The sequence below is a fragment of the Pseudophryne corroboree genome, chromosome 1, assembly GCF_028390025.1.
Source record: "Pseudophryne corroboree isolate aPseCor3 chromosome 1, aPseCor3.hap2, whole genome shotgun sequence".
Lineage (NCBI taxonomy): Eukaryota > Metazoa > Chordata > Amphibia > Anura > Myobatrachidae > Pseudophryne > Pseudophryne corroboree.
Window position 1 is genome coordinate 1,145,012,325 of NC_086444.1, and position 19,554 is coordinate 1,145,031,878.

The following is a 19,554-nucleotide window of genomic DNA, read 5'->3' on the forward strand; positions in this document are numbered from 1 at the left end:
CCCCCTCAGCGGCGGGCTTCTGTCCCGCGATTTCTTGTAAAATAAATGGCGGGGGCTCATACATATAACAGTGTGCCACTGTTTATATGCAGCATTCGCCAGGAGGTAACAATTGCTGCCCAGGGCGCCCCCTCCTGCGCCCTGCACCCTACAGTGACCGGAGTGTGTGGGTTAGTGTGGGCGCAATGGCGCACAGCTGCAGTGCTGTGCGCTACCTCATGTGAAGACAGGAGTCTTCTGCCGCCGATTTCGATGTCTTCTCCGCTTCTGCCGGCTTCTGTCTTCTGGCTCTGCGAGGGGGACGGCGGCGCGGCTCCGGGAACGGACGACAAGGTCAGGTCCTGTGTTCGATCCCTCTGGAGCTAATGGTGTCCAGTAGCCTTAGAAGCGCAACCTAGCCGCAGTTAGTAGGTTTGCTTCTCTCCCCTCAGTCCCACGTAGCAGAGAGTCTGTTGCCAGCAGAAGCTCTCTGAAAATAAAAAACCTAACTAAAATACTTTCTTATTAGCAAGCTCAGGAGAGCTCACTAAAAGCACCCAGCTCTGTCCGGGCACAGATTCTAACTGAGGTCTGGAGGAGGGGCATAGAGGGAGGAGCCAGTGCACACCAGATAGTACTAAATCTTTCTTTAGAGTGCCCAGTCTCCTGCGGAGCCCGCTATTCCCATGGTCCTTACGGAGTCCCCAGCATCCACTAGGACGTCAGAGAAATATATAATAACCCTTTTCTTTTTTTAATATTCATGAGTGCATTTTTTTTTATTTTTTAGAACGCATTCTTTTTTTTTTTTTACGTACTGTATTTGGCCAGGCCAGCCAGGTGCAAAACGCATGTACAGTGTATACTATATATACATGAAGATACCTGAAAAAAAAAAAAAAAAAAGATCTGTGGATACAATCACGAAAAAAATAAGAATTTACTCACCGGTAATTCTATTTCTCGTAGTCCGTAGTGGATGCTGGGAACTCCGTAAGGACCATGGGGAATAGACGGGCTCCGCAGGAGACTGGGCACTCTAAAAGAAAGATTAGGTACTATCTGGTGTGCACTGGCTCCTCCCTCTATGCCCCTCCTCCAGACCTCAGTTAAGGAAACTGTGCCCGGAAGAGCTGACACAACAAGGAAAGGATTTGGAATCCAGGGTAATACCAGCCACACCAATCACACCGTACTTGTGATAACCATACCCAGTTAACAGTATGAACAACAACTGAGCCTCAGTAACAGATGGCTCATAACAATAACCCTTTAGTTAAGCAATAACTATATACATGTTTTGCAGAGAGTCCGCACTTGGGACGGGCGCCCAGCATCCACTACGGACTACGAGAAATAGAATTACCGGTGTGTAAATTCTTATTTTCTCTGACGTCCTAGTGGATGCTGGGAACTCCGTAAGGACCATGGGGATTATACCAAAGCTCCCAAACGGGCGGGAGAGTGCGGATGACTCTGCAGCACCGCATGAGCAAACTCAAGGTCCTCCTCAGCCAGGGTATCAAACTTGTAGAACTTAGCAAACTTGTTTGACCCCGACCAAGTAGCAGCTCGGCAAAGCTGTAAAGCCGAGACCCCTTGGGCAGCCGCCCAAGAAGAGTCCACCTTCCTTGTGGAATGTGCTTTCACCATTTTGGATGCGGCACTCCAGCCGCAGAGTGAACCAGCTGAATCGTGCTATAGATCCAGCGAACAATAGTCTGCTTCGAAACAGGAGCGCCAACCTTGTTGGCTGCATACAGAATAAACAGCGAGTCAGACTTTCTGACTCCCGCCTTTCTGGAAACATACATTTTCAAAGTCCGGACTACGTCCAGCAACTTGGAATCCTCCAAGTCCCTAGTAGCCGCAGGCACCACAATAGGCTGGTTCAAAGGAAACGATGATACCACCCTAGGAAGAAATTGGGGACGAGTCCTCAATTCTGCCCTGTCCATATGGAAGATCAGATAAGGGTTTTTACATGACAAAACCGCCAATACTGACACACGCCTAGCCGAAGCTAAGGCCAATAGCATGACCACTTTCCACGTGAGATATTTTAGCTCCATGGTCTTAAGTGGCTCAAACCAGTGGGATTTCAGGAAATCCAACACAACGTTAAGATCCCAAGGTGCCACCGGTGGCACAAAAGGAGGCTGAATATGCAGCACCCCCGGAACAACGTCTGAACTTCAGGCAGTGAAGCCAGTTCATTTTTAGAGAAAATGTATAGGGCCGAAATCTTGACCTTTATGGATCCTAATTTTAGGCCCATAGTCACTCCTGACTGTAGGAAGTGCAGGAATCGACCCCGCTGGAATTCCTCTGTAGGGCCTTCCCGGCCTCACACCAAGCAACCTATTTTCGCCATATACAGTGAAAAAGTCTTGCTGTCACGTCTTTCCTAGCCTTTATCAGCGTAGGAATAACTGCATCCGGAATGCCCTTATCCGCTAGGATCCGGCGTTCAACCGCCATGCCGTCAAATGCAGCAGCGGTAAATTTTGGAACAGACAGGGCCCCTGTTGCAACATGTCCTGTCTGAGAGGCAGAAGCCCTGAGTCCTCTGAGAGCATTTCCTGCAGCTCCGGGTACCGAGTCCTTCTTGGCCAATTCGGAGCAAAGAATATTGTTTTCACTCCTCCTTTTATTACAATTCTCAGCCCTTGGGTATGAGAGGAAGAGGAGGGAATACAGAGACCGACTGGAACACCCACGGTGTTACTAGTGCGACCACAGCTATCACCTGAGGGTCCCTTGACCCGGCGTAAAACCTTTTTTAGCTTTTTATTGAGGTGGGACGCCATCTAGTCCACCTTAGGCAGTTCCCATCAATTTGTAAATTGCGTGAAGACTTCCTGATGAAGTCCCCACTTTCCCGGGTGGAGGTCGTGCCTGCTGAGGAAGTCTGCTTCCCAGATGTCCACTCCCGGAACGAACACTGCTGACAGTGCGCTTACTTGATTCTCCGCCCAGCGAAGAATTCTGGTGGCTTCTACCCTCGCCACCCTGCTCCTTGTGCCGCCTTGGCGGTTTACATGAACCCCTGCGGTCTGACTGGATCAGAACCGGTTGGTCGCGAAGCAGGATCTCCGCTTGACTTAGGGCGTTGTATATGGCCCTTAGTTCCAGGATATTGATGTGAAGGCAAGTCAGTTGACTTGACCACAGACCTTGGAAATTTCTTCCCTGTGTAACTGCCCCCCACCCTCGGAGGCTTGCATCCGTGGTCACCAGGATCCAGTCCTGAATGCCGAATCTGCGGCCCTCGAGAAGGTGAGCACTCTGCAGCCACCACAGGAGAGACACCCTGGCCCTGGGGGATAGGGTGATTAACCGATGCCTCTGAAGAGGTGATCCGGACCACTTGTCCAGTAAGTCCCAGTGGAAGGTCCTCGCATGGAACCTGCCTAAGGGGATGGCCTCGTATGATGCCACCATCCTTCCCAGGACTCGAGTGCAGTGATGCACTGACACCTGTTTTGGTTTTAATAGATTCCTGACCAGTGTCATGAGCTCCTGAGCTCTCTCTATCGGGAGATAACCCTTTTCTGGTCTGTGCCTAGGGTCGTGCCTAGGAGAGGCAGATGAACTGTAGGAAACAACTGCGACTTTGGAACATATAGAATCCAGCCGTGTTGCCATTACACTCCCAGAGAAAGTGATACGCTGTTCCGCAACTGCTCTCTTGATCTCGCTTTTATGAGGAGATCGTCCAAGTACGTGATAATAGTGACACCTTGCTTCCGCAGGAGCACAATCATATCCGCCATTACCATGGTGAATATTCTCGAGGCCGTGGAGAGACCAAACGGCAACATCTGAAATTGGTAATGACAATCCCGTACCGCAATTCTGAGGTACGCCTAATGAGGTGGATAAATGGGGACCTGATGGTATGCATCCCTTATGTCCCGATTCATAATAAAGTCTCCCCCTTTTTAGGCTTGCACTGACCGCTCTTAGCGATTCCATCTTGAACTTGAACCTTCTCAGGTATATGTTCAGGGATTTTCAATTCAATATGGGTCTAATCCGAACCGTCTGGTTTCGGGATTACAACATGGTCTAATAATAACACCCTCTTGTTGAAGGAGGGGACCCTTGACCACCACCTGTTAAAGATACAATTTGTGAATTGCAGATAACACTGGCTCCCTCTCTTGGGGGGAAGCCCGCAGGGCCGTCGGTGAGGGGGCATCTTCTCAAAGTCCAGCTTGTATCCCTGAGACACAATATCTATTGCCCAGGGATCGAACAGGGAGTGAACCCACTTGTGGCTGAACTTACGAAGGCGTATCCCCACCGGGCCTAGCTCCGCCTGTGGAGCCCCAGCGACATTGGTGGATTTTTGTAGGGGCCGGGGAGGACTTCTGTTCCTGGGAACTAGCTGCCCGGCTCTGACAAGAAAGGACGCCCCTCAGACTTTCTTGTTTCTTTATACGAAAGGCTGCATTTAATAATGTCGTGCTTTCTTAGGCTGTGCAGGAATATAAGGCAAACTAGCAGAATTACCAGCTATAGCTGTGGAGACCAGGCCCGAGAACCCTTCTCCACACAATCCTCAGCCTTCCATATGCCTCTTAAGTCGGCATCATCTGTCCAATGCATATTCTACAGGACACGTCAAGCAGAGATCGACATAGCTTTGACTCTAGGACCCAGTATACTCATGTCTCTTTGGGCATGCTTTATAACTATATATCTATCACTTAAGACAGCATCTTTAATATATTTATATTGCATACTAGGGTCTCATCTCTGCTGATAAGGTACCTGTCCACGCTGCCACAGCGCTATAAACCCATGCCGACACAATCGCCGGTCTGGGTAGTATACTAGAATGTGCACGCTATCTGCAGGATCCCTGAGAATAGCAAGTGCTACCATCTGTGCAAACAGGACACCCCAGGGGAAGATTCTCAACATATCCTGGCCCTAGTGGGGAAAGGATACAGCCTGAGAATTCTCTTGTGGGAAGCTGCCGTCTCTTGTCTGGAGATTCCCGCTCTTTTTCCTCATGAGAGGAGGGAAATTTACCTCAGCATTCTTCCCCTTAAACATGTGTACTCTCGTGTCAGGGACAGATGAGTCATCAGTGATATGCAAATCATCTATTATTTCAATATATTGAATACTTTCCTGCCATTTTGGCTGTAACTTTGCATTATCGTAGTCGACACTGGAGTCAGACTCCGTGTTGATATCAGTGTTTATTATTTTGGATAGTGAGCATTGTGAGACTCTGAAGGTCTCTGTGACATAGGGACAGACATGGTTAGATTTCCTGTCTGTTCCCTAACCTTTTGTGCAATAAATTTACCTTAGCACTTACACATATCCAAACAGGTGTCGGCGTTGTCGGCGGAGACACCCTCTCACACACATATCCGCTCTATCACCTCCTTAGAAACCTTTTACCTCAGACATGTCGACACACGCGTACCGACACACCACACACACAGGGGATGCTCTATTTGAGGACAGTTCCCCCACAAGGCCCTTTGGAGAGACAGAGAGAGAGTATGCCAGCACACACCCCAGCGCTATATAACCCAGGGATTACACTACAACTCAGTGTTTACCCAGTAGCTGCTGTATATACAAATTTTTGCGCCTAAATTTATGTGCCCCCCCCCCTCTCTCTTCACCCTTTGTGTACCAGGATACTGCCGGGGAGAGCCTGGGGAGCTTCCTTCCAGCGGAGCTGTGAAGAGAAAATGGCGCTGGTGTGCTGAAGAAAAAGGCCCGGCCCCCTCAGCGGCGGGCTTCTGTCCTGTTTCTGACTAAAAATGGCGGGGGTTTTACACATATACAGTTTTTCCAGACTGTATTATGTGTATATATTGCCAAAAGGTATACTTATTGCTGCCCAGGGCGCCCCCCCCCAGCGCCCTGCACCCTACAGTGACCGGAGCGTGTGGTGTGCAGTGGGAGCAATGGCGCACAGCTGCAGTGCTGTGCGCTACCTTAATAAAGACCGGAGTCTTCTGCCGCCGATTTTATCTCCTTCTTCTGTCTTCTGGCTCTGCAAGGGGGACGGCGGCGCGGCTCCGGGAACGGACGATCGAGGTCAGGCCCTGTGTTCGAACCCTCTGGAGCTAATGGTGTCCAGTAGCCTAAGAAGCACAAGCTAGCTGCACGCAGGTAGGTTTGCTTCTCTCCCCTCAGTCCCACGTAGCAGTGAGTCTGTTGCCAGCAGATCTCACTGAAAATAAAAAACCTAACAAATACTTTCTTTCTAGCAAGCTCAGGAGAGCCCACTAGGTGCATCCAGCTCTGGCCGGGCACAGATTCTAACTGAGGTCTGGAGGAGGGGCATAGAGGGAGGAGCCAGTGCACACCAGATAGTACCTAATCTTTCTTTTAGAGTGCCCAGTCTCCTGCGGAGCCCGTCTATTCCCCATTGTCCTTACGGAGTTCCCAGCATCCACTAGGACGTCAGAGAAAATAAAATAGAAAAGAAGGGCTACATAAATATATTAGCATTCAGTAGTTTCCAGAGTGCACTTATAGATCTCATTCTTTCCTTTTTAGTAACTGTATTTATATACAATGATGAGATGGGTATGGTAGCACCGGGATGTAGTTATGTGACCAGCATACCGGTCATACCGGCAGTACTACACATACTGTGTGGTATAATATGAATTTCGGCTCATACTGTGTGGCGTAATGTGAATTTCGGGTCATACCGTTTAGTGTAATGTGAATTTTGGCTCATCCCGTGTGGTGTAATGTGAAATTTGGCTCATCCCGTGTGGTGTAATGTGAATTTTGGCTCAAACCGTGTGGCGTAATGTGAATTTTGCCTCATCCCGTATGGTGTAATGTTAATTTTGGGCCATGCTGTGTGGCATAATGTGAATTTCATCTCATACTGTGTGGCATAATGTGAATTTCGGGTCATACTGTGTGGCATAATGTGAATTTCGTCTCATACGGTGTGGCGTGATGTGAATTTCGGCTCATACCGTGTGGCGTAATGTGAATTTTGCCTCATCCCGTGTGGTGTAATGTGAATTTCGGGCCACACTGTGTGGCATAATGTGAATTTTGTCTCATACTGTGTGGCATAATGTGAATTTCGGGTCATACTGTGTGGCATAATGTGAATTTCGTCTCATACTATGTGGCATAATGTGAATTTTGGCTCATACAGTGTGGCGTAATGTGAATTTTGGCTAATACCGTGTGGCGTTATGTGAATTTTGGCTCATACTGTGTGGTGCAATGTGAATTTCGGCTCATACTGTGTGGCGCAATGTGAATAAGGGGCACTACTGTCAGTAGCTGGTGAGCATGAGAGCATGTGTGACAAATGCTGGTGTCCTGCAGAGGTGGGGTCTGATGGCATAGAAAGAGCCCAATGTGGCTTTGATGGCACGTGTATACATTTTAAACTTTACTTGTGTTATATTTAAAACTGAAATGTTCGGCCCCCTAATTCTCCCGTACTTTTCAGAATGACCCACTCAAAATTTGGGTGTAGGTGTTGGCGGGTGCAAAGGGTGGTGTGTGTGTGTGTGTGTGTGTGTGTGTGTGTGTGTCTGTGTGTGTGTGTGTGTGAAATGCATAGGCACCTAGGCCCACCACTCTCTCTCGTTCTGCCACTGGGTCAGGGATAGGTTGGGGAAGTGTAAGCAGTGATAGGGTGCAGCGGCAGCTAGGACTAAGGGTTATGCCCTAGAAGATATTTAGTACCGGCCGGTGGTCACACCATTATGTTTCATTTTATTTCTCTGGGGTGTATTATATCTATTTGTAGTATTAGTGAGCAAGGGAGAAATTAGTCTAAGCCATGTGATTTACTGAGAGAATGTAAACTAGTGCTAGACACACCCATAAAGCGGTGCTAGACACGACCCTCCTGCGGTGCACCCCCTAATAAAATTAGCTGCGCACGCCTATGATTGCATCACACAGTAGTACCACTTTACCTTATATACGTTACTCCTTACAGTAGTGCCACTTTGTCACATTACATCACACTGAATTGCTCCTTATTCACATTACACCACACTATATTACTCTTTATTCACATTAGACCACACAGTAGTGCCCTTTCTATACAGTACGCCACACAGTCGAGCACCTTATACACAGAATACCACACATTAGTAATGCATTTATACACATAATACCACACAATAATGCATTTACACAGTAATGCATTTATACACATATAGTAATACCACACAGCCCCTTACACATGATACATTATTAATGTCCTTATAAACATAATGTGACTTACACATAATGCCAACCTTTATTAATGCCCTTATACACAATGTCCCTTACACATATGCCGCACATTATTAATGCCCTTATACACATAATGACACACATAGTGTCCCTTACACATGTTGCACATTATAAATGCATTTATACACATGACACACATACTGCCCCTTACACATATGCTGAACACTATTGCACAACCAACATTCTCGCACACAGCACTCACACTGCCGCTAACAATGTGACCTCTGCCTCTGCTTGCAAACAGATGTGTCTTCATACATCTTTCTTTAATATGCCATGCAGCAGGAGATGTCTGGCGTGAGTCAGCTGGCAGCTCCTGGCCAGCTCTGCTAACGTTGGGCACCTTTTTTTAGCAGAAAATGCATTTTATTTGCATTGCTATGTGACTAGGACTTTTTTCTGTCACCAGTGGCGTTGAGAGAGGGGGGGGGGGGTACAAATTACCTGGTCCCAGGTCTGTTGGAGGGGCCCAGTGGGGGCCCAGGTCCATGCCTCCTTTGATTAAACCATGCCCCCTGAAAAGTACCAGAGCCCAGCCAGGCTCTCTACTGCCCTGGCTAGGAGGCATGCCATGGCTCCTATGAGTGGTGCTTCTGATGTGCTAGACACGCCCCCATAGAGGAGTGGCCATGCCCTCAGCATGCTGTGGTCACATCCCCTCCAGTGGGGGCAGCGGGCCCCAGAAAATTATTTTACCGGGGCCCAGGATTTCTCTTGGCAGCCCTGCCTGTCACCAGGGACGGATTGGCCATAGGGCTCACCAAGAAGATTCCTGGTAGGCCGACATGTCTGTGGGGCCTGTTTTGTGTGTTGTCAAGTGGCTCCACCCCCCACATGACAGGCAGCCCACCGCACTCAGTACACTGCATTGTCCTCATACATTCTGTTCTTCCATCTCTGCAGTGAAGCAACTCTGCAATCCAGTGATGCTGCCATGGCTACACGGTATGTTATACCTCTTGTGCTGCCCATGTTGGGCCACCTCTACAAAATTTTACTGGGCCACTTTTACTTCCCAATCTAACCCTGGTCTCAGACACAACTGCAGCAAAAGATGCAAGGAAGGCAGCAACTGCATATAATCCTGCCCTGTGAGAAGCGATCCCGCCCCCTCAAAAACCACGCCCCCTCATCAGACCCCACCCCTATCAGGGCTTCTTCCATAAATTTCCCGGGCTGGTTTTCCATCCCAATCAGCCCTTGCCTGTCTCTAATATTATGACTGGTTGTGGTTATTTGTCAATCACACAATGAAGAATAGTGTGGAGCGCAGTGATTCCAATTTATTTCTGGTTAGACCTTATATTATTATTAGTAGCATTTATTTATTGTGTATCACTACACTGCAGTAGTACAAACACTGTAGACATAATTCACATAAACTATAACACAATACAAGTAATACAACTCATAAAAAAAAGAGGAAAATATCTAGTGCATTATCTTCTGTAATCTTATTAAAGTAAAAAAAATGACACCACTGTAAATGATCCACATTGTGGGCGAAGGGCCTAATTCAGACCTGGACGCTGCTACAACAGTGGTCGCAAGATGAAGCCCCTGTGAGGTGTGCGCACGCGCAGCAGCCGCACTGCACGTGCGCACACAGTGAGATGCAAAGGCGATCGCGAGGTGCGTCATTGGCGTTGTGGTGGTGTTTTCGGGGCACGGTCAGGACAACGCAGGCGTGACCGGAATGTTTGCGGGGCGGGCCGCAGCGGCTGCGTGACATCATATGCAGACACTGCGGCCAAAAACATGGCGGGTGGCCGTCTGCCTTCGCAACTAGGCTGCGTAGGCAGTGAGCTACTCGGCAGGTGCGAAAGCATCGCCACTGTGCAATGCTTTTGCTTGTTTGCGAGGGGGGGAGGGGGGCAGTAGCCGGCACGCAGAGCGGACTAGCCCTGTGCTGGGCGTCTCCCCGCATGTTAGAGATTTTAATTATAGATATGCGTTTTTTTCACACATCTTCGATCAGGTCTGAATTAGGCCCAAAATACGCTTCCCTAAGGTTGTGTGAGCATTAAATTGGCAACAGTAATAAATACTAAGTTGGTCTGATTTAGCATTTATTACAGTTGCCATTTTAAATCCATCAGTTAAAGCCACCAAACAATGGCGGCTTTGCTAAACAGCGGCTTAGTAAAACTATCGCTAGTTTACGGCTGTATCTTATCTTGTTCACCACAAGGTGGATCGGACATCTTGTACCACAGCACAGTGATATTTTACTGGAAAATTGCAGTGACAGCAGATTTTATATAGCTGTGAAATGTGGCAATATAAAAACTTTCCAATCACTGCAAATAATATATAGACCCTTGGGGGGCTATTCATTATTAAGAGCTGCATTACATTCTGACTTAATTGAACCCAAAAAAATATTAATGTGGGATAGACATTCACAGAAGTATGGCAACATTCAGCAGCGTGCAAGGAGCAATTTTTCAGTTTTTAAATAACTGGGTCTGAATAAAGAGTAAACCCCAATATCAGGCAGTTTTATCACAGGAGGAAGTCCACATTCAAATTTCCATTTGACCCCCTCCCCCTGTAAAAAAGTTGCTGGCAGATGTGGAGAAGACTGTTCCATTCTGCCACTGTGCCGCTGCCATATTTCCAGTGATTTATTCAGAAATATGTAATCGCCACAATATTTCTGAAGAAATCACCAGAATAATGACGTGAGATTCTGCCAAGTAACTAAATGCCATTGGTGCTGGGTGTTTGGTGCACACAGGCCCCAGAGTCACGAGGTGTCCACAGCGCACACCCTGCACACATTATAAATTCTCCTCTGCCTTATAAATATAATAAAACATGCTATTATAAATTATAATTTTTCTCAGGTTTGGTACTGTAGATGTATGTTGAATGTGAATGGAGGAAGTTGCATCATTGCCATCCACTTTGTCATACAGGAAGTGTTTGTTATACAGGAAGTGCCTCTGCAGCCATTATTCAGAATGATTGCAGTGAGTAAAGATACACTTCTGCAGCTCTCCAAAATCGGGTGGTGATTTGCACACAAACCACAGTACAGGTATCACAGGCCCATACAATACCTCACTGCACCACGTTCTGACTAAAACCTGCAGACAAGGGTGCTTAGTACCGGGCGGATACCTTGCGAATAAAAGGGCAGCTCGGGCTTGCGTCTGAAAATCCACTGAAAATAAAGCAGACTGGATTAAACAAGCATTAAATTGTAGCTGTGTTTTGACATCTTCATGGTTCCGGCTGGCGTTGCTAAGCGGACAAGGAAATATTTCTAATGGAAAATTGGCAGCACGAGAAAACCAGGGATCATTGGAGGCCTTAAAGGGGTTAAACGGCTTAATACTTTATAATTTCAGTCTCTTCATTATTGTTTGCTGTGTTTATGTAGAATCCTCGTCCCAGATCAGCAATATGTACCATCCTGAAAGGCTGTAATTGGAGGCTCACATAGGCTGATATTCCAACAGGACGGTGTCAGCCCCCTCATGCATCCTCCCGGATCACCGACTTATACAGGCTACAGCTGGAGCAGTGACGATGCTTCATGTGGGTGTTTATCATTGTGGAGGAAGAACATAACTCAGGCGTAGGAAATCTGCCAGCCCGCTATTCCAGAAATAGTGTTTTGTTACCACTTGCATATCAATGTTCTCCTTTATTCTCCTGATAACACATTTCCCATCCACCAGCAGCAAAAGTTTCCTTTTTGAGATAAAGAATTTGTGGAATCTGCAAAATACGTGGCGTGACGTGAGAGGCCGGACACGGATTTATTTTGTTGTTGCTTTTTCTTTGTTAAAGTTTGTAGACATGAATGTTGCTTATACTTAATATCTATAGCTCTCTCCCCTTCAGCACGGATACATATTGGGACATATTTACTAATTATCCGATTTTAGACCCACTATTTCTAATCTCCTAATGCCTCTATTCACAATACGAAATGATAGATCTCCCGGATGTATCATTACTCAACTGCAAGGACAGCAGTCCATTCCTGCAATGGGATGCGGTTACAATCCCGTTGGTCAAGATCCCGGCGCACGAGATACCGCCACCGGAATTCCAAAAGGGGCCAGGACACGGATGGCGGAATCCTGGCCGTAGTGTTCCTGATTGTCGAGACAACGGGGTGGGTAAGTACTAGGCCAGGGATGGGGGAGTTAGGTTTAGGCAACCACCGGGGGGATTTAGGATTAGGGTGTGGGAGTGGAGGGTTAGGGTGCGGGCTGTGGGGAGGGGGGTTTAGAGTTTGGGTGTGGCAGTGGAGGGTTAGGTTGTGGGCTGTGAGGAGGGGGGGTTAGGGTAAGGCACCACCCGGGGGGTTAGGGTTAGGCTGCGGGGGGTTAGGTTTAGGGTGCGGGGAGGGGTGGTTAGGTTTAGGTGCCACCCGTAGGGGGGGGGGGTTAATGTTAGGCTACGAGGTGGGGAAGGTTAGGGTTAGGCATCTAAAATGGAGGGTTAGGGTAGGGGAGAGGGAGAGTTAGACTACTTACCGGCCCTTGTCGAAATTTCAACTGTTGGGAAGCCGCTGTTAGTCTCCTGACCGCCGTCATCCCAACAGCCAGCATTTCATACCAACCCCCCTGCAATGAGTAAGAAGTGAAAATGATCGCAGAAGCAGTCTTTTCACATCACCTTTGGGAGCCAGGGCCGTTCTGCCCATGTGGCCACCATTGCCAGGAAGGTAATTTGGAGAAACCCATGGGAGCTGCGGCTGCTGTAGGAAATGGTGGGACCACAGCAGATGAATCAATGACGGCTTTTTAACAATATTTTATTTTCAATATGGGCAACATGTCCAGCATGTAAAATCATAAGCAGTATATAAAATGAAGAACAATTTGCATCAACTTGTATTAATTGCATTGCCTCTTGAATTATATAATGGGGATAGGAGTGGGAAATGTTTAGAACAGCGGTGGCCAACACTCGGCTCTCGAGCTGCATGTGGCTCTTTCTCCGTTCGCATGCGGCTCGGCTCCCTGCTCCGGGTGGTCCCGTCGCTTGCCGTCTGCCCGGCACACTTCTAGTGAAGCAGCGTTTCTAAGGGCGCCGGCCCATGAGCCAATCAGAGCTCGCGGATCGGCATTTGCAGCTAGGGTTGCCACCTCTCCCTGATTTCCTGGATTCTCCAGGATTTGGTGGCAACCCTCCAGGAGGCTTTTCCCTTCACCCGGATTCTCCAAGAATAAGGGGACCCTGGGAGCACCAGCAGTGCTCCTTGGCAGCCGAGGAACTCAGTGAACTACAGTGACTGTCTTGCGAGATGATGACATCAAATCTCGTTAGACTGTGTTCAGCCCAGACTGAGCCGAAGCTACCGTGACGCTGCCATCGGCGGCTCTTCCTCAGCGTTTCCCCAGGCAGCGGTGGTGAAGTAACGCCAACCGGATCATGTGAGAGAGCAACGAGAGCTGACAGCAGGCATGTCACACATATATTTATAATATAATGAGCATGCATGAAACAAATAGAGGCTCAAGTTATATATAGATATATGTATATTTTTAATCACTAACAGACACCTTTTAGTAGTGCATTTGTTTGTTTAACCTGTTGAAGCTTGATATTGATTAGGTTGTGTGCAACACTTACACTTCCATGGTTCTTCCCTCTTTCACACAATCTAGTTTTAAGTCGCAAAATGGCTGTAATTTATCCAAGTGATGACTATTATATTCCTATTTATATAGATACACTGTTTCATTTAGACTGTTGGTACCTAAAATATTTTATAAATATGGTAAATCATGTTATTTACCTAAACATTGCTTGGTGCGGGGTGGGGGTTGGGGGGGAGGGGGTGGATCTCCAGGAATCGATGATGCATGAGGTGGCAACCCTAGCTGCAGCTCCTGATTGACTGCCGGACCGGCGCCTGATACACACACTGTCACTCACTGCCACCGGAGACTGAGGGGCACAAGAGGCGCACGCTGCGCTCTTCTCCCCTCAAACAGCAAAGGTACAGCCCATCAGCACTGCGGTGACCAGCACTGGGGAGGCATATCTGGCACTGGGGGGGGGGGGGGGGGGGGGCATATACAGTATGTATTTGGCACTGTGTGGGCATATGTGTATTTGGCACTGTGGGTCATATTTATCTGGCACTGTGTAGACATATATGTATCTGGCACTGTGTGGGCATAAGTGTATCTGGCACTGTAGGGACATAAATGGCACTGTAGGGGCATATGTGTATCTGGCACTGTAGTGGCATATCAGGCACCGTGGTGGCATATCTAGCACTGTAGGGGCATATGTGTATCTGGCATTGGGGGCATATGCATATCTGGCACTGTGGAGCGTATGTGTACTTGGCACTGTGGAGGCAGTAATGTGTATCTGGCACTGTGGGGGCATATATGTATCTGTCACTGCACTACTGGGGGCATATGTGTAGCTGGCCCCCCCATATGTGTATCAGGCCTCTATTTTCACTGGCCATGCCCCGTGTGGCATGTGGCCACACCCATTTTTTGGGCGCGCGCGCGCACACACTTTTTCTACTTGCACCACTGACTGGGGCATTATATGTATGTGGCACTCTACTGGGGCATTATATGTATGAGATTCGGGTAAATCCGAGTAAATCTGAGTAAAACCGAACCCGCTCATCTCTACTTTAAAGGTTACTCGTCTAATAGGAGTTATGCTCGGGTAGTGAGGGATGCAGTCAGTTTACCTCCAATCAAAATCCCGACGTTCAAAATCCCGACACCAATTGACCGATGGTCAAAATCCCGACAAGGTCAAAATCCCAACATGGACAAAATACCGACATTTAAAATACCGACAAGGTCAAAATACCGACATGTAAAATGCCGACAGGTCAAAATACTGACATGAGTTTTTCATGATTTTTTTCATTGAAACCGACGTGTTCATACTTTACCATCCCAGTGGACCTGGAGGGGGAATATAATAGTGTGCCGAGCGTAACGAGCGCAGCGAGCCATGCGAGGGGACGCGGTACACTTTATATGGTGTCCATGTTGACTTATGTCGACATACACACAAGAAACAACAAGAAAACGTGTGTCGGCATTTTACATGTCGGTATTTTGACCTTGTCTGTATTTTAAATGTCGGTATTTTGTCCATGTCGGTATTTTGACCTTGTCGGGATTTTGACCATCGGTCAATTGGTGTCGGGATTTTGAACGTCGGGATTTTGATTGGAGGTATTTCATACCGATCCCGGTAGTGATAGTGCATTTTATAAATACAGTATATGTAAACCACAGGCCCATATCTGCTAAACATGTCTCCCTTACCATGTGGTGAGCAATTATCCCATTGATGCTACATATTTATTTTTTTAATAACTGTTTCTTATATAGCGCAGCATATTCCGTTGCGCTTTACAATTAGAACAACAGTAATAGAACAAAACTGGGTAAAAACAGACAGACATAGAGGTCGGAAGGCCCTGCTTGCAAGTTTACAATCTATAGAGCATATTGTTATGCACTCTATGGGGGAGGAAAAGCCTGTTTCCAAAAATATGAGACATGTAGGGCCGGATTAACAATGGGGCGGATGGAGCTGCAGCTCCAGGCCTCCCATTGAAAATAGGCCCACAGGAGACTGACAGCGTTGACAGGAAAAAAAACTTTTCTCATACGTCCTAGAGGATGCTGGGGTCCACTTCAGTACCATGGGGTATAGATGGTTCCGCAGGAGCCATGGGCACTCTAAGACTTTTCAAAGGGTGTGAACTGGCTCCTCCCTCTATGCCCCTCTTCCAGACCACAGTTTTAGAAATGTGCCCAGGCAGACTGGATGCACTCCAGGGAAGCTCTACTGAGTTTCTCTGAAAAGACTTAAGTTAGGTTTTTTATTTTCAGGGAGGACTGCTGGCAACAGTCTCCCTGCTTCGTGGGACTGAGGGGGCAGAAGTAGGAACCAACTTCCTGAATAGTTTCATGGCTCTGCTTCTGGCTGACAGGACATCATTAGCTCCTGAAGGGTACTGAACGCTAGCTGTGCCTAGATGCTCTCTCCCACAGCACGCCGTCACCCCCCTTGCAGAGCCAGAAGTCAGAAGACAGGTGAGTGTTAGAAGAGAGATCTTCAATCATAGTGACGGCTAAAGGTACCGCGCGTCTGGCGGGAGTGCAGCGCTCCATACTGCCCACACAACACAGGCACTGCAGGGTGCAGGGTGTGGGGGAAGGGGCGCCCTGGGCAGCATGAAACCTTATAAAACTGGTAGAATAGGGGCATAAGATGCTGAGGCACAGCCCTACCCCCGCCAGTATAAATATAGTTATCAGAATCTCTGAGGAGAAATGCGCCATTGCGGGGGCGGAGCTTCCTCCTCAGTCAGCCAGCACACTGCTCAGCGCCATTTTTTCTCTCTCTCCTCAGGCTGCAGAGACAACGCTGGTCCTCCTCCACTACTGAATACAAGTATCAGGGTGCAAAACAGGGGGGGGGGCCACAGTGAAATTGGCACTTTATAGTGTGTATTTACATTATAAAAAAGCGCTGCATGTCAGTGGGCATTTTATGTTTCACAGGCATTGTGTTAATGGCGCTGGGTTTGTGAACTGGCTGATCCTATCTGTGTCCTTCTGACAGATTTTACTGTGGGTCTGTCCCCTATAAGTCCATGAGTGTCTGTGGTGTGTTTGTGCACGTGTGTGACATGTCTGAGGCAGGGAGTTCTTCCCCTGAGGGAGCCATTTTAGGGACACAGAGTTGCAATGTGGTGGCGCTGCCGGCACACCACGAGCCTAAATGGTTGAAAGAAATACGTGATAGTGTGAATCATATCAGTAGGAGATTAGATAAGTCTGAGTCTCATGCAGAATGCTGGAGAAAATCAGTGGAAGATGTGATTTTTCAGTGTTCTGCTTTCTCATCCACAGGCGCCCCCTCTGGGTCACATAAGAGACCGTTTGCAAACATTGTACATACTGATACCGACACGGACTCTGATTCCTGTGTCGACGATAGTGATTCCAGGGGGATAGATCCCAAATTGGCAAAAAGCATACAATATATGATTGTTGCTATAAAGGAGGTCTTAGAAGTTACGGAAGCCCCTACTGTACCTCAGGAGAAGGCTTATTTCTATAAGGAAAAGAAATGTAAGGTAACTTTCTCTCCTTTCCACGAGCTAAATACTCTTTTTGAGGGAGTTTGGGTGAATCCTGAAAATAAATTTCATATTCCCAAAAGGATTCAGATTGCTTATCCTTTCCCATTAGAGGACAGGAAAAGATGGGAGTCACCCCCGGTGTTAGACAGTGCACTGTCAAGGTTAAAAACAAAGGTGATTCTCCCTGCTCCTGGGATGGCTTCACTAAAGGAGCCGGCAGACAGCAAAATGGAGACTAAGTTAAAATCTATTTCTGTGGCCAATGGTACGCTGCTCAGACCCACCATTGCTTGCGCGTGGGTGAGTCGTGCTATTGAAAAATGGTCAGATAACTTGTCATCGGAAATTGACACGGTTGATAGAGACGAGATACTCCTAACGTTAGGTCATATCAAAGACGCTGCCGCATACATGCTGGAAGCTATGAAGGATATTGGACTCTTGGGTTCAAAAGCCGCTACCATGGCAGTTTCGGCTCGGAGAGCTTTGTGGATTCGCCAGTGGAATGCTGATGCAGATTCCAAAAGAAATATGGAGGCTCTCCCGTATAAAGGTAAGGCCTTGTTTGGTGATGGGCTGGATACGTTAGTCTCGGTGGCTACCGCAGGTAAGTCGACATTCTTGCCTTATGCTCCTACACCGGCGAAAAAGACACATCACTCTCACATGCAGTCCTTTCGGCCCAACAAATATAAAAAGGCCAAATGTTCCCCCTTTTTTGCAGGTAGGGGAAGGGGAAAAGGAAAGAAATCCGCAGCGTCTCCCGGATCGCAGGAGAAGTCCACCCCTGCTTCTGCCAAATCTGCAGCATGACGCTGGGGCTCCCTTGCGGGAGTCCACTCGGGTGGGAGCACGTCTGAAACTTTTCAGTCAAATCTGGATTCAATCTGGCCTGGACCCATGGGTCTTACAAATAGTGTCCCATGGGTACAAACTAGAGTTTCAAGACATCTTCCAGAAAGACAGGCAGTAACAACGGCAATTCAAAAATTATGTCAGGATCAGGTCATTGTCCTGGTACCCTTCTCACAGCAAGGAGAAGGTTTTTATTCAAGCCTCTTCGTAGTTCTGAAGCCGGACGGCACGGTCAGACCGATTTTAAACCTTAAAAATCTTGAATCTCTAACTGAAAAGGTTCAAGTTAAAGATGGAATCCCTGAGGGCAGTGATTTCCAGCCTGGAGGAGGGGGACTTCATGGTGTCAGTAAACATAAAGGATGCTTACTTGCATGTTCCCATTTATCCTCCTCACAAAGCTTATCTGAGATTCACAGTACAGGATTGCCATTACCAGTTCCAGACGTTGCCGTTTGGACTCTCCACGGCACCGAAGGTATTCACCAAGGTGATGGCGGAGATAATGGTCCTCCTTCGTCAAAAAGGAGTCAATATAATTCCTTATCTGGACGATCTCCTGATAAAAGCGAGATCCAGGGAACAGTTGGTGCAGAACATCACACTCTCCCTGTCAATACTCCAACAACACGGTTGGATCATGAATTCTCCAAAGTCGCAGTTGGAACCGACGACAAGATTATACTTTTTAGGGATGATTCTGGACACAGAGTACGGAGAGTATTTCTTCCAGTGGAAAAGGCTCTGAAAATCCAGAAAATGGTCAAAGAAATATTGAAACCAACAAGCGTGTCGATCCATCAATGCATTCGGTTGTTGGGGAAAATGGTAGCGGCCTACGAGGCCATACAGTTTGGCCAATTTCAGGCCAGAGTATTCCAGTGGGACCTGTTGGACAAGTGGTCCAGATCCCACCTACACATGCACCGGAAAATAATCCTGTCCCCCAAAGCCAGGATTTCGCTTCTGTGGTGGCTACACAGTTCTCACCTACTAGAGGGACGCAGGTTTAGGATTCGCGACTGGGTCCTAATAACCACGGATGCAAGTCTCCGAGGCTGGAGAGCTGTCACACAGGGGGAAAGCTTCCAAGGAAAATGGTCAAGTCAGGAAGCCTGCCTTCACATAAATGTTCTGGAACTGAGAGCCATTTACAACGGCCTTCTACAAGCGGTACATCTTCTTCAAGATCATCCCGTGCAGATCCAGTCGGACAATGTAACAGCAGTCGCGTACATAAACAGGAAAGGCGGAACGAAAAGCAGAGCGGCAATGGCAGAGGTGACAAAGATTCTCCTCTGGGCAGAAAGACATGAAATAGCTCTGTCAGCAATTTTAAT

General features: G+C 47.7%; 1 long non-coding RNA gene across 1 annotated transcript in view; it reads right to left on the reverse strand.

The window, feature by feature from the left end:
- Positions 1-793: 793 nt before the first annotated feature.
- The window catches only part of LOC134928488 (uncharacterized), a 28,888-nt gene continuing 10,127 nt past the window's right edge, over positions 794-19,554 (reverse strand). Inside the window, exon 3 of the long non-coding RNA XR_010177938.1 lies at positions 794-864. This is a non-coding gene — a long non-coding RNA (uncharacterized LOC134928488). The remainder of the gene's footprint in view (positions 865-19,554) is intronic.